The 22546-nt window shown below is 38.6% G+C and overlaps 19 non-coding genes across 19 annotated transcripts; all 19 read right to left on the bottom strand.

Annotated features, from left to right (window-relative positions):
- Positions 1-3567: 3567 nt before the first annotated feature.
- On the bottom strand, positions 3568-3640 carry trnar-ucg (transfer RNA arginine (anticodon UCG)). The gene has a single exon. It is a non-coding gene; the product is annotated as a tRNA-Arg (tRNA).
- A 646-nt stretch (positions 3641-4286) lies between these two features.
- trnar-ucg (transfer RNA arginine (anticodon UCG)) lies at positions 4287-4359 on the bottom strand. Its single transcript has one exon. It is a non-coding gene; the product is annotated as a tRNA-Arg (tRNA).
- Positions 4360-5005: 646 nt separating this feature from the next.
- On the bottom strand, positions 5006-5078 carry trnar-ucg (transfer RNA arginine (anticodon UCG)). Its single transcript has one exon. It is a non-coding gene; the product is annotated as a tRNA-Arg (tRNA).
- Positions 5079-6443: 1365 nt separating this feature from the next.
- Positions 6444-6516, bottom strand: trnar-ucg (transfer RNA arginine (anticodon UCG)). The gene has a single exon. It is a non-coding gene; the product is annotated as a tRNA-Arg (tRNA).
- A 646-nt stretch (positions 6517-7162) lies between these two features.
- trnar-ucg (transfer RNA arginine (anticodon UCG)) lies at positions 7163-7235 on the bottom strand. The gene has a single exon. It is a non-coding gene; the product is annotated as a tRNA-Arg (tRNA).
- Positions 7236-7881: 646 nt separating this feature from the next.
- trnar-ucg (transfer RNA arginine (anticodon UCG)) lies at positions 7882-7954 on the bottom strand. The gene has a single exon. It is a non-coding gene; the product is annotated as a tRNA-Arg (tRNA).
- Positions 7955-8600: 646 nt separating this feature from the next.
- trnar-ucg (transfer RNA arginine (anticodon UCG)) lies at positions 8601-8673 on the bottom strand. The gene has a single exon. It is a non-coding gene; the product is annotated as a tRNA-Arg (tRNA).
- Positions 8674-10038: 1365 nt separating this feature from the next.
- trnaq-uug (transfer RNA glutamine (anticodon UUG)) lies at positions 10039-10111 on the bottom strand. Its single transcript has one exon. It is a non-coding gene; the product is annotated as a tRNA-Gln (tRNA).
- Positions 10112-10758: 647 nt separating this feature from the next.
- On the bottom strand, positions 10759-10831 carry trnar-ucg (transfer RNA arginine (anticodon UCG)). Its single transcript has one exon. It is a non-coding gene; the product is annotated as a tRNA-Arg (tRNA).
- Positions 10832-11837: 1006 nt separating this feature from the next.
- Positions 11838-11910, bottom strand: trnar-ucg (transfer RNA arginine (anticodon UCG)). The gene has a single exon. It is a non-coding gene; the product is annotated as a tRNA-Arg (tRNA).
- A 646-nt stretch (positions 11911-12556) lies between these two features.
- trnar-ucg (transfer RNA arginine (anticodon UCG)) lies at positions 12557-12629 on the bottom strand. The gene has a single exon. It is a non-coding gene; the product is annotated as a tRNA-Arg (tRNA).
- A 1006-nt stretch (positions 12630-13635) lies between these two features.
- Positions 13636-13708, bottom strand: trnar-ucg (transfer RNA arginine (anticodon UCG)). Its single transcript has one exon. It is a non-coding gene; the product is annotated as a tRNA-Arg (tRNA).
- Positions 13709-14354: 646 nt separating this feature from the next.
- trnar-ucg (transfer RNA arginine (anticodon UCG)) lies at positions 14355-14427 on the bottom strand. The gene has a single exon. It is a non-coding gene; the product is annotated as a tRNA-Arg (tRNA).
- Positions 14428-15074: 647 nt separating this feature from the next.
- Positions 15075-15147, bottom strand: trnar-ucg (transfer RNA arginine (anticodon UCG)). The gene has a single exon. It is a non-coding gene; the product is annotated as a tRNA-Arg (tRNA).
- A 1006-nt stretch (positions 15148-16153) lies between these two features.
- On the bottom strand, positions 16154-16226 carry trnar-ucg (transfer RNA arginine (anticodon UCG)). The gene has a single exon. It is a non-coding gene; the product is annotated as a tRNA-Arg (tRNA).
- Positions 16227-18310: 2084 nt separating this feature from the next.
- Positions 18311-18383, bottom strand: trnar-ucg (transfer RNA arginine (anticodon UCG)). The gene has a single exon. It is a non-coding gene; the product is annotated as a tRNA-Arg (tRNA).
- Positions 18384-19029: 646 nt separating this feature from the next.
- trnar-ucg (transfer RNA arginine (anticodon UCG)) lies at positions 19030-19102 on the bottom strand. The gene has a single exon. It is a non-coding gene; the product is annotated as a tRNA-Arg (tRNA).
- A 646-nt stretch (positions 19103-19748) lies between these two features.
- trnar-ucg (transfer RNA arginine (anticodon UCG)) lies at positions 19749-19821 on the bottom strand. The gene has a single exon. It is a non-coding gene; the product is annotated as a tRNA-Arg (tRNA).
- Positions 19822-20467: 646 nt separating this feature from the next.
- On the bottom strand, positions 20468-20540 carry trnar-ucg (transfer RNA arginine (anticodon UCG)). Its single transcript has one exon. It is a non-coding gene; the product is annotated as a tRNA-Arg (tRNA).
- Between the last annotated feature and the right edge of the window lie 2006 nt (positions 20541-22546).

Below are 22546 nucleotides of genomic sequence, written 5' to 3'. Positions count from 1 at the left end.
CGGCCTATATCGAATCTTCCATTCCTCTCAAAAATTTTAGAAAAAGCTGTTGCACAGCAACTCACTGCCTTCCTGAAGACAAACAATGTATACGAAACGCTTCAGTCTGGTTTTAGACCCCATCATAGCACTGAGACTGCACTTGTGAAGGTGGTAAATGACCTTTTAATGACGTCAGACCGAGGCTCTGCATCTGTCCTCGTGCTCCTAGATCTTAGTGCCGCTTTTGATACCATCGATCACCACATTCTTTTGGAGAGATTGGAAACCCAAATTGGTCTACATGGACAAGTTCTGGCCTGGTTTAGATCTTATCTGTCGGAAAGATATCAGTTTGTCTCTGTGAATGGTTTGTCCTCTGACAAATCAATTGTAAATTTCGGTGTTCCTCAAGGTTCCGTTTTAGGACCACTATTGTTTTCACTATATATTTTACCTCTTGGGGATGTCATTCGAAAACATAATGTTACATTTCACTGCTATGCGGACGACACACAGCTGTACATTTCAATGAAACATGGTGAAGCCCCAAAATTGCCCTCGCTAGAAGCCTGTGTTTCAGACATAAAGAAGTGGATGGCTGCAAACTTTCTACTTTTAAACTCGGACAAAACAGAGATGCTTGTTCTAGGTCCCAAGAAACAAAGAGATCTTCTGTTGAATCTGACAATTAATCTGGATGGTTGTACAGTCGTCTCAAATAAAACTGTGAAGGACCTCGGCGTTACTCTGGACCCTGATCTCTCTTTTGAAGAACATATCAAGACTGTTTCAAGGACAGCTTTTTTCCATCTACGTAACATTGCAAAAATCAGAAATTTTCTGTCCAAAAATGACGCAGAAAAATTAATCCATGCTTTTGTTACTTCTAGGCTGGACTACTGCAATGCTCTACTTTCCGGCTACCCGGATAAAGCACTAAATAAACTTCAGTTAGTGCTAAATACGGCTGCTAGAATCCTGACTAGAACCAAAAATTTGATCATATTACTCCAGTGCTAGCCTCCCTACACTGGCTTCCTGTTAAGGCAAGGGCTGATTTCAAGGTTTTACTGCTAACCTACAAAGCATTACATGGGCTTGCTCCTACCTATCTTTCCGATTTGGTCCTGCCGTACATACCTACACGTACGCTACGGTCACAAGACGCAGGCCTCCTAATTGTCCCCTAGAATTTCTAAGCAAACGGCTGGAGGTAGGGCTTTCTCCTATAGAGCTCAATTTTTATGGAATGGTCTGCCTACCAATGTGAGAGACGCAGACTCAGTCTCAACCTTTAAGTCTTTACTGAAGACTTATCTCTTCAGTAGGTCCTATGATTAAGTATAGTCTGGCCCAGGAGTGTGAAGAGGAACGGAAAGGCTGGAGCAACGAACCGCCCTTGCTGTCTCTGCCTTGCCGGTTCCCCTCTTTCCACTGGGATTCTCTGCCTCTAACCCTTTTACAGGGGCTGAGTCACTGGCCTACTGGTGTTCTTCCATGCCGTCCATGGGAGGGGTGCGTCACTTGAGTGGGTTGAGTCACTGTCGTGGTCTTCCTGTCTGGGTTGGCGCCCCCCCCCCTTGGGTTGTGCCATGGCGGAGATCGTTGTGGGCTATACTCGGCCTTGTCTTAGGACGGTAAGTTGGTGGTTGGAGACATCCCTCTAGTGGTGTGGGGGCTGTGCTTTGGCAAAGTGGGTGGGGTTATATCCTGCCTGTTTGGCCCTGTCCGGGGTATCATCGGATGGGGCCACAGTGTCTTCTGATCCCTCCTGTCTCAGCCTCCAGTATTTATGCTGCAGTAGTTTATGTGTCGGGGGCTAGGGTCAGTCTGTTACATCTGGAGTATTTCTCTTGTCTTATCCGGTGTCCTGTGTGTATTTAAATATGCTCTCTCTAATTCTCTCTTTCTCTCTTTCTGTCTTTCTCTCGGAGGACCTGAGCCCTAGGACCATGCCTCAGGACTACCTGGTATGATGACTCCTTGCTGTCCCCAGTCCACCTGGCCGTGCTGCTGCTCCAGTTTCAACTGTTCTGCCTGCGGCTATGGAACCCTGACCTGTTCACCGGACGTGCTTGTTGCACCCTCGACAACTACTATGATTATTATTATTTGACCATGCTGGTCATTTATGAACATTTTAACATTTTAACATTTTGACCATGTTCTGTTATAATATCCACCCTGCACAGCCAGAAGAGGACTGGCCACCCCTCATAGCCTGGTTCCTCTCTAGGTTTCTTCCTAGGTTTTTGGCCTTTCTAGGGAGTTTTTCCTAGGGAGTTTTTCCTAGACACCGTGCTTCTTTCACATGCTTTGCTTGCTGTTTGGGGTTTTAGGCTGGGTTTCTGTACAGCACTTTGAGAATATCAGCTGATGTACGAAGGGCTATATAAAAATACATTTGATTTGATTTGAATGTCCTTGCTTTTCAAAGCAACAAGAACAAAGCATTATTTCGGGAAATTGGGAACGTGTCCAAATTAGCTGAGCTAATGAAATCAAAGGACCACAAAAGGACTCAAACCCACATTCTTTTGATTTGAGGTCAGGAACCTTATCTTTTAGGCCACGCAGTCTACTTCATAGAATCCTATTTGACATCATACAGACTTTTCTTTGCAACAATAGACATCAAAATTGTGAACCTGTCCGAATGAGGAAAGATGGTGATTTTTGACAAGTACGAAGAGACTCGATCCTTCAATCTTGTGCTACAGAATCAAACACAATGTTTCTCAGGCCTCGAAGTCTGAAGATTATTAAAGTTGCATAACAATGTCCTAGCTTTTCAAAGAAACAAGAACAACGCCTTCTTTCGGGAAATTTTAAACATTTCCAAATTATCTGAGCTGTTCAATTTAAACAACCACGAAGGGACACGAACCCTCAAACTTCTGATTCGAAGTCAGACGCCTTATCCATTAGGCCACGCAGTCTACATCATATAGACCTACATGACATCATACAGATTTTGCTTTGCAACAATAGACATCAAAATTGTGAACCTGTCCGAATGAGGAAAGCTAGTGATATTTAACAATTACGAAGACACTCAATCACTCCATCTTGCGATGCAGAATCAGACTGAATATTTCTCAGGCCTTGCAGTCTTTGATTATTAAAGTTGAATAACAATGTCCGAGCTTTTCAATGCAACAAGAACAAAGCCTTATTTCGAGAAACTAAGAACATTTCCAAATTAGCTGAGCTAATGAAATTAAACGATCACAAAGAGACTCGACCCATCAATATTGTGATTAGAAGGTAGGCACTTTATCCACTATGCCAGTCTATCTAGTCAAGTTGCTCCAATATGACAACATACAGACTTTGCTTTCCAACAATAGACATCAACATTTTGAAACTGTCCGAATGAGGAAAGATGGTGATTTTTGACAAGTACGAAGAGGCTCGATCGTTCAATCTTGTGCTACAGAATCAAACACAATGTTTCTCAGGCCACGAAGTCTTAAGATTATTAAAGTTGCATAACAATGTCCTAGCTTTTCAAAGAAACAAGAACAACACCTTATTTTGGGAAATTTTAAACATTTCCAAATGACCTGAGCTATTCAATTTAAACGACCACGAAGGGACTCTAACCCTCAATCTTCTGAATCGAAGTCAAACGCCTTATCCATTAGGCCACGCAGTCTACATCATATAGACCTATATGACAACATAGAGATTTTGCTTTGCATCAATAGACGTCAAAATTGTGAACCTGTCCGAATGAGGAAAGCTAGTGATATTTAACAAGTATGAAGACACTCTATCACTCCATCTTGCGATGCAGAATCAGACAGAATATTTCTCAGGCCTTGCAGTCTTTGATTATTAAAGTTGAATAACAATGTCCGAGCTTTTCAATGCAACAAGAACAAAGCCTTATTTCGGGAAACTAAGAACATTTCCAAATTAGCTGAGCTAATGAAATTAAACGATCACAAAGAGACTCGACCCGTCAATATTGTGATTAGAAGGTAGGCACATTCTCCACTACGCCAGGCTAACTACTCAAGTTTCTCCAATATGACACCATACAGACTTTGCTTTCCAACAATAGACATCAACATTTTGAACCTGTCCGAATAAGGAAAGATGGAGATTTTTGACAAGTACGAAGAGACTCGATCCTTCAATCTTGTGCTACAGAATCAAACACAATGTTTCTCAGGCCTCGAAGTCTGAAGATTATTAAAGTTGCATAACAATGTCCTAGCTTTTCAAAGAAACAAGAACAACGCCTTCTTTCGGGAAATTTTAAACATTTCCAAATGATCTGAGCTGTTCAATTTAAACGACCACGAAGGGACTCCAACCCTCAAACTTCTGATTCGAAGTCAGACGCCTTATCCATTAGGCCACGCAGTCTACATCATATAGAACTACATGACATCATACAGATTTTGCTTTGCAACAATAGACATCAAAATTGTGAACCTGTCCGAATGAGGAAAGCTAGTGATATTTAACAATTACGAAGACACTCAATCACTCCATCTTGCGATGCAGAATCAGACTGAATATTTCTCAGGCCTTGCAGTCTTTGATTATTAAAGTTGAATAACAATGTCCGAGCTTTTCAATGCAACAAGAACAAAGCCTTATTTCGAGAAACTAAGAACATTTCCAAAATAGCTGAGCTAATGAAATTAAACGATCACAAAGAGACTCGACCCATCAATATTGTGATTAGAAGGTAGGCACTTTATCCACTATGCCAGTCTATCTAGTCAAGTTGCTCCAATATGACAACATACAGACTTTGCTTTCCAACAATAGACATCAACATTTTGAAACTGTCCGAATGAGGAAAGATGGTGATTTTTGACAAGTACGAAGAGGCTCGATCGTTCAATCTTGTGCTACAGAATCAAACACAATGTTTCTCAGGCCACGAAGTCTTAAGATTATTAAAGTTGCATAACAATGTCCTAGCTTTTCAAAGAAACAAGAACAACACCTTATTTTTGGAAATTTTAAACATTTCCAAATGACCTGAGCTATTCAATTTAAACGACCACGAAGGGACTCTAACCCTCAATCTTCTGATTCGAAGTCAAACGCCTTATCCATTAGGCCACGCAGTCTACATCATATAGACCTATATGACAACATACAGATTTTGCTTTGCATCAATAGACATCAAAATTGTGAACCTGTCCGAATGAGGAAAGCTAGTGATATTTAACAAGTATGAAGACACTCTATCACTCCATCTTGCGATGCAGAATCAGACAGAATATTTCTCAGGCCTTGCAGTCTTTGATTATTAAAGTTGAATAACAATGTCCGAGCTTTTCAATGCAACAAGAACAAAGCCTTATTTCGGGAAACTAAGAACATTTCCAAATTAGCTGAGCTAATGAAATTAAACGATCACAAAGAGACTCGACCCGTCAATATTGTGATTAGAAGGTAGGCACATTCTCCACTATGCCAGGCTAACTACTCAAGTTTCTCCAATATGACAACATACAGACTTTGCTTTCCAACAATAGACATCAACATTTTGAACCTGTCCGAATGAGGAAAGATGGTGATTTTTGACAAGTACGAAGAGGCTCGATCGTTCAATCTTGTGCTACAGAATCAAACACAATGTTTCTCAGGCCACGAAGTTTTAAGATTATTAAAGTTGCATAACAATGTCCTAGCTTTTCAAAGAAAGAAGAACAACACCTTATTTCGGGAAATTTTTAACATTTCCAAATGATCTGAGCTGTTCAATTTAAACGACCACGAAGGGACGCGATCCCTCAATCTTCTGATTCGAAGTCAGACGCCTTATCCATTAGGCCACGCAGTCTACATCATATAGACCTATATGACATCATACAGATTTTGCTTTGCAACAATAGACATCAAAACTGTGAACCTGTCCGAATGAGGAAAGCTAGTGATATTTAACAAGTAGGAAGACACTCTATCACTCCATCTTGCGATGCAGAATCAGACAGAATATTTCTCAGGCCTTGCAGTCTTTGATTATTAAAGTTGAATAACAATGTCCGAGCTTTTCAATGCAACAAGAAAAAAGCCTTATTTCGAGAAACTAAGAACATTTCCAAATTAGCTGAGCTAATGAAATTAAACGATCACAAAGAGCCTCGACCCGTCAATATTGTGATTAGAAGGTAGGCACTTTCTCCACTATGCCAGGCTAACTACTCAAGTTTCTCCAATATGACAACATACAGACTTTGCTTTCCAACAATAGACATCAACATTTTGAACCTGTCCGAATGAGGAAAGATGGTGATTTTTGACAAGTAAGAAGAGACTCGATCCTTCAATTTTGTGCTACAGAATCAAACACAATGTTTCTCAGGCCTCGAAGTCTTAAGATTATTAAAGTTGCATAACAATGTCCTAGCTTTTCAAAGAAACAAGAACAACACCTTATTTCAGCAAATTTTAAACATTTTCAAATGACCTGAGCTATTCAATTTAAACGACCACGAAGGGACTCTAACCCTCAATCTTCTGATTCGAAGTCAGACGCCTTATCCATTAGGCCACGCAGTCTACATCATATAGACCTATATGACATCATACAGATTTTGTTTTGCAACAATAGACATCAAAATTGTGAACCTGTCCGAATGAGGAAAGCTAGTGATATTTAACAAGTACGAAGACACTCTATCACTCCATCTTGCGATGCAGAATCAGACAGAATATTTCTCAGGCCTTGCAGTCTTTGATTATTAAAGTTGAATAACAATGTCCGAGCTTTTCAATGCAACAAGAAAAAAGCCTTATTTCGAGAAACTAAGAACATTTCCAAATTAGCTGAGCTAATGAAATTAAACGATCACAAAGAGCCTCGACCCGTCAATATTGTGATTAGAAGGTAGGCACTTTCTCCACTATGCCAGGCTAACTACTCAAGTTTCTCCAATATGACAACATACAGACTTTGCTTTCCAACAATAGACATCAACATTTTGAACCTGTCCGAATGAGGAAAGATGGTGATTTTTGACAAGTACGAAGAGGCTCGATCGTTCAATCTTGTGCTACAGAATCAAACACAATGTTTCTCAGGCCACGAAGTCTTAAGATTATTAAAGTTGCATAACAATGTCCTAGCTTTTCAAAGAAAGAAGAACAACACCTTATTTCGGGAAATTTTTAACATTTCCAAATGATCTGAGCTGTTCAATTTAAACGACCACGAAGGGACTCGATCCCTCAATCTTCTGATTCGAAGTCAGACGCCTTATCCATTAGGCCACGCAGTCTACATCACATAGACCTATATGACATCATACAGATTTTGTTTTGCAACAATAGACATCAAAACTGTGAACCTGTCCGAATGAGGAAAGCTAGTGATATTTAACAAGTACGAAGACACTCTATCACTCCATCTTGTGATGCAGAATCAGACAGAATATTTCTCAGGCCTTGCAGTCTTTGATTATTAAAGTTGAATAACAATGTCCGAGCTTTTCAATGCAACAAGAACAAAGCCATATTTCGGGAAACTAAGAACATTTCCAAATTAGCTGAGCTAATGAAATTAAACGATCACAAAGAGACTCGACCCGTCAATATTGGGATTAGAAGGTAGGCACATTCTCCACTATGCCAGACTAACTACTCAAGTTTCTCCAATATGACAACATACAGACTTTGCTTTCCAACAATAGACATCAACATTTTGAAACTGTCCGAATGAGGAAAGATGGTGATTTTTGACAAGTACGAAGAGGCTCGATCGTTCAATCTTGTGCTACAGAATCAAACACAATGTTTCTCAGGCCACGAAGTCTTAAGAATATTAAAGTTGCATAACAATGTCCTAGCTTTTCAAAGAAACAAGAACAACACCTTATTTTGGGAAATTTTAAACATTTCCAAATGACCTGAGCTATTCAATTTAAACGACCACGAAGGGACTCGAACCCTCAATCTTCTGATTCGAAGTCAGACGCCTTATCCATTAGGCCACGCAGTCTACATTATATAGACCTATATGACATCATACAGATTTTGCTTTGCAACAATAGACATCAAAATTGTGAACCTGTCCGAATGAGGAAAGCTAGTGATATTTAACAAGTAGGAAGACACTCTATCACTCCATCTTGCGATGCAGAATCAGACAGAATATTTCTCAGGCCTTGCAGTCTTTGATTATTAAAGTTGAATAACAATGTCCGAGCTTTTCAATGCAACAAGAACAAAGCCATATTTCGGGAAACTAAGAACATTTCCAAATTAGCTGAGCTAATGAAATTAAACGATCACAAAGAGCCTCGACCCGTCAATATTGTGATTAGAAGGTAGGCACATTCTCCACTATGCCAGGCTAACTACTCAAGTTTCTCCAATATGACAACATACAGACTTTGCTTTCCAACAATAGACATCAACATTTTGAACCTGTCCGAATGAGGAAAGATGGTGATTTTTGACAAGTACGAAGACGCTCGATCGTTCAATCTTGTGCTACAGAATCAAACACAATGTTTCTCAGGCCTCGAAGTCTTAAGATTATTAAAGTTGCATAACAATGTCCTAGCTTTTCAAAGAAACAAGAACAACACCTTATTTCGGGAAATTTTAAACATTTCCAAATGACCTGAGCTATTCAATTTAAACGACCACGAAGGGACTCGAACCCTCAATCTTCTGATTCGAAGTCAGACGCCTTATCCATTAGGCCACGCAGTCTACATCATATAGACCTATATGACATCATACAGATTTTGCTTTGCAACAATAGACATCAAAATTGTGAACCTGTCCGAATGAGGAAAGCTAGTGATATTTAACAAGTAGGAAGACACTCTATCACTCCATCTTGCGATGCAGAATCAGACAGAATATTTCTCAGGCCTTGCAGTCTTTGATTATTAAAGTTGAATAACAATGTCCGAGCTTTTCAATGCAACAAGAACAAAGCCATATTTCGGGAAACTAAGAACATTTCCAAATTAGCTGAGCTAATGAAATTAAACGATCACAAAGAGCCTCGACCCGTCAATATTGTGATTAGAAGGTAGGCACATTCTCCACTATGCCAGGCTAACTACTCAAGTTTCTCCAATATGACAACATACAGACTTTGCTTTCCAACAATAGACATCAACATTTTGAACCTGTCCGAATGAGGAAAGATGGTGATTTTTGACAAGTACGAAGAGGCTCGATCGTTCAATCTTGTGCTACAGAATCAAACACAATGTTTCTCAGGCCACGAAGTCTTAAGATTATTAAAGTTGCATAACAATGTCCTAGCTTTTCAAAGAAAGAAGAACAACACCTTATTTCGGGAAATTTTTAACATTTCCAAATGATCTGAGCTGTTCAATTTAAACGACCACGAAGGGACGCGATCCCTCAATCTTCTGATTCGAAGTCAGACGCCTTATCCATTAGGCCACGCAGTCTACATCATATAGACCTATATGACATCATACAGATTTTGCTTTGCAACAATAGACATCAAAACTGTGAACCTGTCCGAATGAGGAAAGCTAGTGATATTTAACAAGTAGGAAGACACTCTATCACTCCATCTTGCGATGCAGAATCAGACAGAATATTTCTCAGGCCTTGCAGTCTTTGATTATTAAAGTTGAATAACAATGTCCGAGCTTTTCAATGCAACAAGAACAAAGCCTTATTTCGGGAAACTAAGAACATTTCCTAATTAGCTGAGCTAATGAAATTAAACGATCACAAAGAGACTGGACCCGTCAATATTGTGATTAGAAGGTAGGCACATTCTCCACTATGCCAGGCTAACTACTCAAGTTTCTCCAATATGACAACATACAGACTTTGCTTTCCAACAATAGACATCAACATTTTGAACCTGTCCGAATGAGGAAAGATGGTGATTTTTGACAAGTACGAAGAGACTCGATCCTTCAATCTTGTGCTACAGAATCAAACACAATGTTTCTCAGGCCTCGAAGTCCTAAGATTATTAAAGTTGCATAACAATGTCCTAGCTTTTCAAAGAAACAAGAACAACACCTTATTTCGGGAAATTTTAAACATTTCCAAATGACCTGAGCTATTCAATTTAAACGACCACGAAGGTACTCGAACCCTCAATCTTCTGATTCAAAGTCAGACGCCTTATCCATTAGGCCACGCAGTCTACATCATATTGACCTATATGACATCATACAGATTTTGCTTTGCAACAATAGACATCAAAATTGTGAACCTGTCCGAATGAGGAAAGCTAGTGATATTTAACAAGTAGGAAGACACTCTATCACTCCATCTTGCGATGCAGAATCAGACAGAATATTTCTCAGGCCTTGCCGTCTTTGATTATTAAAGTTGAATAACAATGTCCAAGCTTTTCAATGCAACAAGAAAAAAAGCCTTATTTCGAGAAACTAAGAACATTTCCAAATTAGCTGAGCTAATGAAATTAAACGATCACAAAGAGACTTGACCCGTCAATATTGTGATTAGAAGGTAGGCACTTTATCCACTATGCCAGGCTAAATACTCAAGTTGCTCCAATATTACAACATACAGACTTTGCTTTCCAACAATAGACATCAACATTTTGAACCTGTCCGAATGAGGAAAGATGGTGATTTTTGACAAGTACGAAGAGACTCGATCCTTCAATCTTGTGCTACAGAATCAAACACAATGTTTCTCAGGCCTCGAAGTCCTAAGATTATTAAAGTTAAATAACAATGTCCTAGCTTTTCAAAGAAACAAGAACAACACCTTATTTCAGGAAATTTTAAACATTTCCAAATGACCTGAGCTATTCAATTTAAACAACCACGAAGGGACTCGAACCCTCAATCTTCTGATTCGAAGTCAGACGCCTTATCCATTAGGCCACGTAGTCTACATCATATAGACCTATATGACATCATACAGATTTTGCTTTGCAACAATAGACATCAAAATTGTGAACCTGTCCGAATGAGGAAAGATGGTGATTTTTGACAAGTAGGAAGAGGCTCGATCGTTCAATCTTGTGCTACAGAATCAAACACAATGTTTCTCAGGCCACGAAGTCTTAAGATTATTAAAGTTGCATAACAATGTCCTAGCTTTTCAAAGAAACAAGAACAACACCTTATTTCGGGAAATTTTAAACATTTCCAAATGACCTGAGCTATTCAATTTAAACAACCACGAAGGTACTCGAACCCTCAATCTTCTGATTCAAAGTCAGACGCCTTATCCATTAGGCCACGCAGTCTACATCATATTGACCTATATGACATCATACAGATTTTGCTTTGCAACAATAGACATCAAAATTGTGAACCTGTCCGAATGAGGAAAGCTAGTGATATTTAACAAGTAGGAAGACACTCTATCACTCCATCTTGCGATGCAGAATCAGACAGAATATTTCTCAGGCCTTGCAGTCTTTGATTATTAATGTTGAATAACAATGTCCGAGCTTTTCAATGCAACAAGAAAAAAGCCTTATTTCGAGAAACTAAGAACATTTCCAAATTAGCTGAGCTAATGAAATGAAACGATCACAAAGAGACTCGACCCGTCAATATTGTGATTAGAAGGTAGGCACTTTATCCACTATGCCAGGCTAAATACTCAAGTTGCTCCAATATTACAACATACAGACTTTGCTTTCCAACAATAGATATCAACATTTTGAACCTGTCCGAATGATGAAAGATGGTGATTTTTGACAAGTACGAAGAGACTCGATCCTTCAATCTTGTGCTACAGAATCAAACACAATGTTTCTCAGGCCTCGAAGTCCTAAGATTATTAAAGTTGCATAACAATGTCCTAGCTTTTCAAAGAAACAAGAACAACACCTTATTTCGGGAAATTTTTAACATTTCCAAATGACCTGAGCTATTCAATTTAAACGACCACGAAGGGACTCGAACCCTCAATCTTCTGATTCGAAGTCAGACGCCTTATCCATTAGGCCACTCAGTCTATATCATATAGACCTATATGACATCATACAGATTTTGCTTTGCAACAATAGACATCAAAATTGTGAACCTGTCCGAATGAGGAAAGCTAGTGATATTTAACAAGTAGGAAGACACTCTATCACTCCATCTTGCGATGCAGAATCAGACAGAATATTTCTCAGGCCTTGCCGTCTTTGATTATTAAAGTTGAATAACAATGTCCGAGCTTTTCAATGCAACAAGAAAAAAGCCTTATTTCGAGAAACTAAGAACATTTCCAAATTAGCTGAGCTAATGAAATTAAACGATCACAAAGAGACTTGACCCGTCAATATTGTGATTAGAAGGTAGGCACTTTATCCACTATGCCAGGCTAAATACTCAAGTTGCTCCAATATTACAACATACAGACTTTGCTTTCCAACAATAGACATCAACATTTTGAACCTGTCCGAATGAGGAAAGATGGTAATTTTTGACAAGTACGAAGAGACTCGATCCTTCAATCTTGTGCTACAGAATCAAACACAATGTTTCTCAGGCCTCGAAGTCCTAAGATTATTAAAGTTGCATAACAATGTCCTAGCTTTTCAAAGAAACAAGAACAACACCTTATTTCAGGAAATTTTAAACATTTCCAAATGACCTGAGCTATTCAATTTAAACGACCACGAAGGGACTCGAACCCTCAATCTTCTGATTCGAAGTCAGACGCCTTATCCATTAGGCCACGTAGTCTACATCATATAGACCTATATGACATCATACAGATTTTGCTTTGCAACAATAGACATCAAAATTGTGAACCTGTCCGAATGAGGAAAGATGGTGATTTTTGACAAGTAGGAAGAGGCTCGATCGTTCAATCTTGTGCTACAGAATCAAACACAATGTTTCTCAGGCCACGAAGTCTTAAGATTATTAAAGTTGCATAACAATGTCCTAGCTTTTCAAAGAAACAAGAACAACACCTTATTTCGGGAAATTTTAAACATTTCCAAATGACCTGAGCTATTCAATTTAAACAACCACGAAGGTACTCGAACCCTCAATCTTCTGATTCAAAGTCAGACGCCTTATCCATTAGGCCACGCAGTCTACATCATATTGACCTATATGACATCATACAGATTTTGCTTTGCAACAATAGACATCAAAATTGTGAACCTGTCCGAATGAGGAAAGCTAGTGATATTTAACAAGTACGAAGACACTCTATCACTCCATCTTGCGATGCAGAATCAGACAGAATATTTCTCAGGCCTTGCAGTCTTTGATTATTAATGTTGAATAACAATGTCCGAGCTTTTCAATGCAACAAGAAAAAAGCCTTATTTCGAGAAACTAAGAACATTTCCAAATTAGCTGAGCTAATGAAATGAAACGATCACAAAGAGACTCAACCAGTCAATATTGTGATTCGAAGGTAGGCACTTTATCCACTATGCCAGGCTAAATACTCAAGTTGCTCCAATATGACAACATACAGACTTTGCTTTCCAACAATAGATATCAACATTTTGAACCTGTCCGAATGATGAAAGATGGTGATTTTTGACAAGTACGAAGAGACTCGATCCTTCAATCTTGTGCTACAGAATCAAACACAATGTTTCTCAGGCCTCGAAGTCCTAAGATTATTAAAGTTGCATAACAATGTCCTAGCTTTTCAAAGAAACAAGAACAACACCTTATTTCGGGAAATTTTTAACATTTCCAAATGACCTGAGCTATTCAATTTAAACGACCACGAAGGGACTCGAACCCTCAATCTTCTGATTCGAAGTCAGACGCCTTATCCATTAGGCCACTCAGTCTATATCATATAGACCTATATGACATCATACAGATTTTGCTTTGCAACAATAGACATCAAAATTGTGAACCTGTCCGAATGAGGAAAGCTAGTGATATTTAACAAGTAGGAAGACACTCTATCACTCCATCTTGCGATGCAGAATCAGACAGAATATTTCTCAGGCCTTGCAGTCTTTGATTATTAAAGTTGAATAACAATGTCCGAGCTTTTCAATGCAACAAGAACAAAGCCTTATTTCGGAAAACTAAGAACATTTCCTAATTAGCTGAGCTAATGAAATTAAACGATCACAAAGAGCCTCGACTCGTCAATATTGTGATTAGAAGGTAGGCACTTTATCCACTATGCCAGGCTAAATACTCAAGTTGCTCCAATATTACAACATACAGACTTTGCTTTCCAACAATAGACATCAACATTTTGAACCTGTCCGAATGAGGAAAGATGGTGATTTTTGACAAGTACGAAGAGACTCGATGCTTCAATCTTGTGCTACAGAATCAAACACAATGTTTCTCAGGCCTCGAAGTCCTAAGATTATTAAAGTTGCATAACAATGTCCTAGCTTTTCAAAGAAACAAGAACAAATCCTTATTTCGGGAAATTTTAAACATTTCCAAATGACCTGAGCTATTCAATTTAAACGACCACGAAAGGACTCGAACCCTCAATTTTCTGATTCGAAGTCAGACGCCTTATCCATTAGGCCACGCAGTCTACATCATATAGACCTATATGACATCATACAGATTTTGCTTTGCAACAATAGACATCAAAATTGTGAACCTGTCCGAATGAGGAAAGCTAGTGATATTTAACAAGTAGGAAGACACTCTATCACTCCATCTTGCGATGCAGAATCAGACAGAATATTTCTCAGGCCTTGCCGTCTTTGATTATTAAAGTTGAATAACAATGTCCGAGCTTTTCAATGCAACAAGAAAAAAAGCCTTATTTCGAGAAACTAAGAACATTTCCAAATTAGCTGAGCTAATGAAATTAAACGATCACAAAGAGACTCGACCCGTCAATATTGTGATTAGACGGTAGGCACTTTATCCACTATGCCAGGCTAAATACTCAAGTTGCTCCAATATTACAACATACAGACTTTGCTTTCCAACAATAGACATCAACATTTTGAACCTGTCCGAATGAGGAAAGATGGTGATTTTTGACAAGTACGAAGAGACTCGATCCTTCAATCTTGTGCTACAGAATCAAACACAATGTTTCTCAGGCCTCGAAGTCCTAAGATTATTAAAGTTGCATAAAAATGTCCTAGCTTTTCAAAGAAACAAGAACAACACCTTATTTCAGGAAATTTTAAACATTTCCAAATGACCTGAGCTATTCAATTTAAACAACCACGAAGGGACTCGAACCCTCAATATTCTGATTCGAAGTCAGACGCCTTATCCATTAGGCCACGTAGTCTACATCATATAGACCTATATGACATCATACAGATTTTGCTTTGCAACAATAGACATCAAAATTGTGAACCTGTCCGAATGAGGAAAGATGGTGATTTTTGACAAGTACGAAGAGGCTCGATCGTTCAATCTTGTGCTACAGAATCAAACACAATGTTTCTCAGGCCACGAAGTCTTAAGATTATTAAAGTTGCATAACAATGTCCTAGCTTTTCAAAGAAACAAGAACAACACCTTATTTCGGGAAATTTTAAACATTTCCAAATGACCTGAGCTATTCAATTTAAACGACCACGAAGGAACTCGAACCCTCAATCTGCTGATTCGAAGTCAGACGCCTTATCCATTAGGCCACGCAGTCTACATCATATAGACCTATATGACATCATACAGATTTTGCATTGCAACAATAGACATCAAAATTGTGAACCTGTCCGAATGAGGAAAGCTAGTGATATTTAACAAGTAGGAAGACACTCTATCACTCCATCTTGCGATGCAGAATCAGACAGAATATTTCTCAGGCCTTGCAGTCTTTGATTATTAAAGTTGAATAACAATGTCCGAGCTTTTCAATGCAACAAGAACAAAGCCATATTTCGGGAAACTAAGAACATTTCCAAATTAGCTGAGCTAATGAAATTAAACGATCACAAAGAGCCTCGACTCGTCAATATTGTGATTAGAAGGTAGGCACATTCTCCACTATGCCAGGCTAACTACTCAAGTTTCTCCAATATGACAACATACAGACTTTGCTTTCCAACAATAGACATCAACATTTTGAACCTGTCCGAATGAGGAAAGATGGTGATTTTTGACAAGTACGAAGACGCTCGATCGTTCAATCTTGTGCTAGAGAATCAAACACAATGTTTCTCAGGCCTCGAAGTCTTAAGATTATTAAAGTTGCATAACAATGTCCTAGCTTTTCAAAGAAACAAGAACAACACCTTATTTCGGGAAATTTTAAACACTTCCAAATGACCTGAGCTATTCAATTTAAACGACCACGAAGGGACTCGAACTCTCAATCTTCTGATTCGAAGTCAGACGCCTTATCCATTAGGCCACGCAGTCTACATCATATAGACCTATATGACATCATACAGATTTTGCTTTGCAACAATAGACATCAAAATTGTGAACCTGTCCGAATGAGGAAAGCTAGTGATATTTAACAAGTAGGAAGACACTCTATCACTCCATCTTGCGATGCAGAATCAGACAGAATATTTCTCAGGCCTTGCAGTCTTTGATTATTAAAGTTGAATAACAATGTCCGAGCTTTTCAATGCAACAAGAACAAAGCCATATTTCGGGAAACTAAGAACATTTCCAAATTAGCTGAGCTAATGAAATTAAACGATCACAAAGAGCCTCGACCCGTCAATATTGTGATTAGAAGGTAGGCACATTCTCCACTATGCCAGGCTAACTACTCAAGTTTCTCCAATATGACAACATACAGACTTTGCTTTCCAACAATAGACATCAACATTTTGAACCTGTCCGAATGAGGAAAGATGGTGATTTTTGACAAGTACGAAGAGGCTCGATCGTTCAATCTTGTGCTACAGAATCAAACACAATGTTTCTCATGCCACGAAGTCTTAAGATTATTAAAGTTGCATAACAATGTCCTAGCTTTTCAAAGAAAGAAGAACAACACCTTATTTCGGGAAATTTTAAACATTTCCAAATGATCTGAGCTGTTCAATTTATACGACCACGAAGGGACTCGATCCCTCAATCTTCTGATTTGAAGTCAGACGCCTTATCCATTAGGCCACGCAGTCTACATCATATGGACCTATATGACATCATACAGATTTTGCTTTGCAACAATAGACATCAAAACTGTGAACCTGTCCGAATGAGGAAAGCTAGTGATATTTAACAAGTACGAAGACACTCTATCACTCCATCTTGCGATGCAGAATCAGACAGAATATTTCTCAGGCCTTGCAGTCTTTGATTATTAAAGTTGAATAACAATGTCCGAGCTTTTCAATGCAACAAGAACAAAGCCTTATTTCGGGAAACTAAGAACATTTCCAAATTAGCTGAGCTAATGAAATTAAACGATCACAAAGAGACTCGACCCGTCAATATTGTGATTAGAAGGTAGGCACATTCTCCACTATGCCAGGCTAACTACTCAAGTTTCTCCAATATGACAACATACAGACTTTGCTTTCCAACAATAGACATCAACATTTTGAACCTGTCCGAATGAGGAAAGATGGTGATTTTTGACAAGTACGAAGAGGCTCGATCGTTCAATCTTGTGCTACAGAATCAAACACAATGTTTCTCAGGCCACGAAGTCTTAAGATTATTAAAGTTGCATAACAATGTCCTAGCTTTTCAAAGAAACAAGAACAACTCCTTATTTCGGGAAATTTTAAACATTTCCAAATGACCTGAGCTATTCAATTTAAACGACCACGAAGGAACTCAAACCCTCAATCTGCTGATTCGAAGTCAGACGCCTTATCCATTAGGCCACGCAGTCTACATCATACAGACCTATATGACATCATACAGATTTTGCTTTGCAACAATAGACATCAAAATTGTGAACCTGTCCGAATGAGGAAAGCTAGTGGTATTTAACAAGTAGGAAGACACTCTATCACTCCATCTTGCGATGCAGAATCAGACAGAATATTTCTCAGGCCTTGCAGTCTTTGATTATTAAAGTTGAATAACAATGTCCGAGCTTTTCAATGCAACAAGAACAAAGCCATATTTCGGGAAACTAAGAACATTTCCAAATTAGCTGAGCTAATGAAATTAAACGATCACAAAGAGCCTCGACTCGTCAATATTGTGATTAGAAGGTAGGCACATTCTCCACTATGCCAGGCTAACTACTCAAGTTTCTCCAATATGACAACATACAGACTTTGCTTTCCAACAATAGACATCAACATTTTGAACCTGTCCGAATGAGGAAAGATGGTGATTTTTGACAAGTACGAAGAGGCTCGATCGTTCAATCTTGTGCTAGAGAATCAAACACAATGTTTCTCAGGCCTCGAAGTCTTAAGATTATTAAAGTTGCATAACAATGTCCTAGCTTTTCAAAGAAACAAGAACAACACCTTATTTCGGGAAATTTTAAACATTTCCAAATGACCTGAGCTATTCAATTTAAACGACCACGAAGGGACTCAAACCCTCAATCTTCTGATTCGAAGTCAGACGCCTTATCCATTAGGCCACGCAGTCTACATCATATAGACCTATATGACATCATACAGATTTTGCTTTGCAACAATAGACATCAAAATTGTGAACCTGTCCGAATGAGGAAAGCTAGTGATATTTAACAAGTAGGAAGACACTCTATCACTCCATCTTGCGATGCAGAATCAGACAGAATATTTCTCAGGCCTTGCAGTCTTTGATTATTAAAGTTGAATAACAATGTCCGAGCTTTTCAATGCAACAAGAAAAAAGCCTTATTTCGAGAAACTAAGAACATTTCCAAATTAGCTGAGCTAATGAAATTAAACGATCACAAAGAGACTCAACCCGTCAATATTGTGATTCGAAGGTAGGCACATTCTCCACTATGCCAGGCTAAATACTCAAGTTGCTCCAATATTACAACATACAGACTTTGCTTTCCAACAATAGACATCAACATTTTGAACCTGTCCGAATGAGGAAAGATGGTGATTTTTGACAAGTACGAAGAGACTCGATCCTTCAATCTTGTGCTACAGAATCAAACACAATGTTTCTCAGGCCTCGAAGTCCTAAGATTATTAAAGTTGCATAACAATGTCCTAGCTTTTCAAAGAAACAAGAACAACACCTTATTTCGGGAAATTTTAAACATTTCCAAATGACCTGAGCTATTCAATTTAAACGACCACGAAGGGACTCGAACCCTCAATCTTCTGATTCGAAGTCAGACGCCTTATCCATTAGGCCACGCAGTCTACATCATATAAACCTATATGACATCATACAGATTTTGCTTTGCAACAATAGACATCAAAATTGTGAACCTGTCCGAATGAGGAAAGCTAGTGATATTTAACAAGTAGGAAGACACTCTATCACTCCATCTTGCGATGCAGAATCAGACAGAATATTTCTCAGGCCTTGCCGTCTTTGATTATTAAAGTTGAATAACAATGTCCGAGCTTTTCAATGCAACAAGAAAAAAGCCTTATTTCGAGAAACTAAGAACATTTCCAAATTAGCTGAGCTAATGAAATTAAACGATCACAAAGAGCCTCGACTCGTCAATATTGTGATTAGAAGGTAGGCACATTCTCCACTATGCCAGGCTAACTACTCAAGTTTCTCCAATATGACAACATACAGACTTTGCTTTCCAACAATAGACATCAACATTTTGAACCTGTCCGAATGAGGAAAGATGGTGATTTTTGACAAGTACGAAGAGGCTCGATCGTTCAATCTTGTGCTAGAGAATCAAACACAATGTTTCTCAGGCCTCGAAGTCTTAAGATTATTAAAGTTGCATAACAATGTCCTAGCTTTTCAAAGAAACAAGAACAACACCTTATTTCGGGAAATTTTAAACATTTCCAAATGACCTGAGCTATTCAATTTAAACGACCACGAAGGGACTCAAACCCTCAATCTTCTGATTCGAAGTCAGACGCCTTATCCATTAGGCCACGCAGTCTACATCATATAGACCTATATGACATCATACAGATTTTGCTTTGCAACAATAGACATCAAAATTGTGAACCTGTCCGAATGAGGAAAGCTAGTGATATTTAACAAGTAGGAAGACACTCTATCACTCCATCTTGCGATGCAGAATCAGACAGAATATTTCTCAGGCCTTGCAGTCTTTGATTATTAAAGTTGAATAACAATGTCCGAGCTTTTCAATGCAACAAGAAAAAAGCCTTATTTCGAGAAACTAAGAACATTTCCAAATTAGCTGAGCTAATGAAATTAAACGATCACAAAGAGACTCAACCCGTCAATATTGTGATTAGAAGGTAGGCACTTTATCCACTATGCCAGGCTAAATACTCAAGTTGCTCCAATATTACAACATACAGACTTTGCTTTCCAACAATAGACATCAACATTTTGAACCTGTCCGAATGAGGAAAGATGGTGATTTTTGACAAGTACGAAGAGGCTCGATCGTTCAATCTTGTGCTACAGAATCAAACACAATGTTTCTCAGGCCTCGAAGTCCTAAGATTATTAAAGTTGCATAACAATGTCCTAGCTTTTCAAAGAAACAAGAACAACACCTTATTTCGGGAAATTTTAAACATTTCCAAATGACCTGAGCTATTCAATTTAAACGACCACGAAGGGACTCGAACCCTCAATCTTCTGATTCGAAGTCAGACGCCTTATCCATTAGGCCACGCAGTCTACATCATATAGACCTATATGACATCATACAGATTTTGCTTTGCAACAATAGACATCAAAATTGTGAACCTGTCCGAATGAGGAAAGCTAGTGATATTTAACAAGTAGGAAGACACTCTATCACTCCATCTTGCGATGCAGAATCAGACAGAATATTTCTCAGGCCTTGCCGTCTTTGATTATTAAAGTTGAATAACAATGTCCGAGCTTTTCAATGCAACAAGAAAAAAGCCTTATTTCGAGAAACTAAGAACATTTCCAAATTAGCTGAGCTAATGAAATTAAACGATCACAAAGAGACTCGACCCGTCAATATTGTGATTAGAAGGTAGGCACATTCTCCACTATGCCAGGCTAACTACTCAAGTTTCTCCAATATGACAACATACAGACTTTGCTTTCCAACAATAGACATCAACATTTTGAACCTGTCCGAATGAGGAAAGATGGTGATTTTTGACAAGTACGAAGAGGCTCGATCGTTCAATCTTGTGCTACAGAATCAAACACAATGTTTCTCAGGCCACGAAGTCTTAAGATTATTAAAGTTGCATAACAATGTCCTAGCTTTTCAAAGAAACAAGAACAACACCTTATTTCGGGAAATTTTTAACATTTCCAAATGACCTGAGCTATTCAATTTAAACGACCACAAAGGAACTCAAACCCTCAATCTGCTGATTCGAAGTCAGACGCCTTATCCATTAGGCCACGCAGTCTACATCATATAGACCTATATGACATCATACAGATTTTGCTTTGCAACAATAGACATCAAAATTGTGAACCTGTCCGAATGAGGAAAGCTAGTGGTATTTAACAAGTAGGAAGACACTCTATCACTCCATCTTGCGATGCAGAATCAGACAGAATATTTCTCAGGCCTTGCCGTCTTTGATTATTAAAGTTGAATAACAATGTCCGAGCTTTTCAATGCAACAAGAAAAAAGCCTTATTTCCAGAAACTAAGAACATTTCCAAATTAGCTGAGCTAATGAAATTAAACGATCACAAAGAGACTCGACCCGTCAATATTGTGATTAGAAGGTAGGCACATTCTCCACTATGCCAGGCTAACTACTCAAGTTTCTCCAATATGACAACATACAGACTTTGCTTTCCAACAATAGACATCAACATTTTGAACCTGTCCGAATGAGGAAAGATGGTGATTTTTGACAAGTACGAAGAGGCTCGATCGTTCAATCTTGTGCTACAGAATCAAACACAATGTTTCTCAGGCCACGAAGTCTTAAGATTATTAAAGTTGCATAACAATGTCCTAGCTTTTCAAAGAAACAAGAACAACACCTTATTTCGGGAAATTTTTAACATTTCCAAATGACCTGAGCTATTCAATTTAAACGACCACAAAGGGACTCAAACCCTCAATCTGCTGATTCGAAGTCAGACGCCTTATCCATTAGGCCACGCAGTCTACATCATATAGACCTATATGACATCATACAGATTTTGCTTTGCAACAATAGACATCAAAATTGTGAACCTGTCCGAATGAGGAAAGCTAGTGGTATTTAACAAGTAGGAAGACACTCTATCACTCCATCTTGCGATGCAGAATCAGACAGAATATTTCTCAGGCCTTGCAGTCTTTGATTATTAAAGTTGAATAACAATGTCCGAGCTTTTCAATGCAACAAGAACAAAGCCATATTTCGGGAAACTAAGAACATTTCCAAATTAGCTGAGCTAATGAAATTAAACGATCACAAAGAGCCTCGACTCGTCAATATTGTGATTAGAAGGTAGGCACATTCTCCACTATGCCAGGCTAACTACTCAAGTTTCTCCAATATGACAACATACAGACTTTGCTTTCCAACAATAGACATCAACATTTTGAACCTGTCCGAATGAGGAAAGATGGTGATTTTTGACAAGTACGAAGAGGCTCGATCGTTCAATCTTGTGCTACAGAATCAAACACAATGTTTCTCAGGCCACGAAGTCTTAAGATTATTAAAGTTGCATAACAATGTCCTAGC

Source organism: Salmo salar, chromosome ssa01, assembly GCF_905237065.1.
Source record: "Salmo salar chromosome ssa01, Ssal_v3.1, whole genome shotgun sequence".
Lineage (NCBI taxonomy): Eukaryota > Metazoa > Chordata > Actinopteri > Salmoniformes > Salmonidae > Salmo > Salmo salar.
This window is presented reverse-complemented; position numbering and strand designations above follow the sequence as displayed.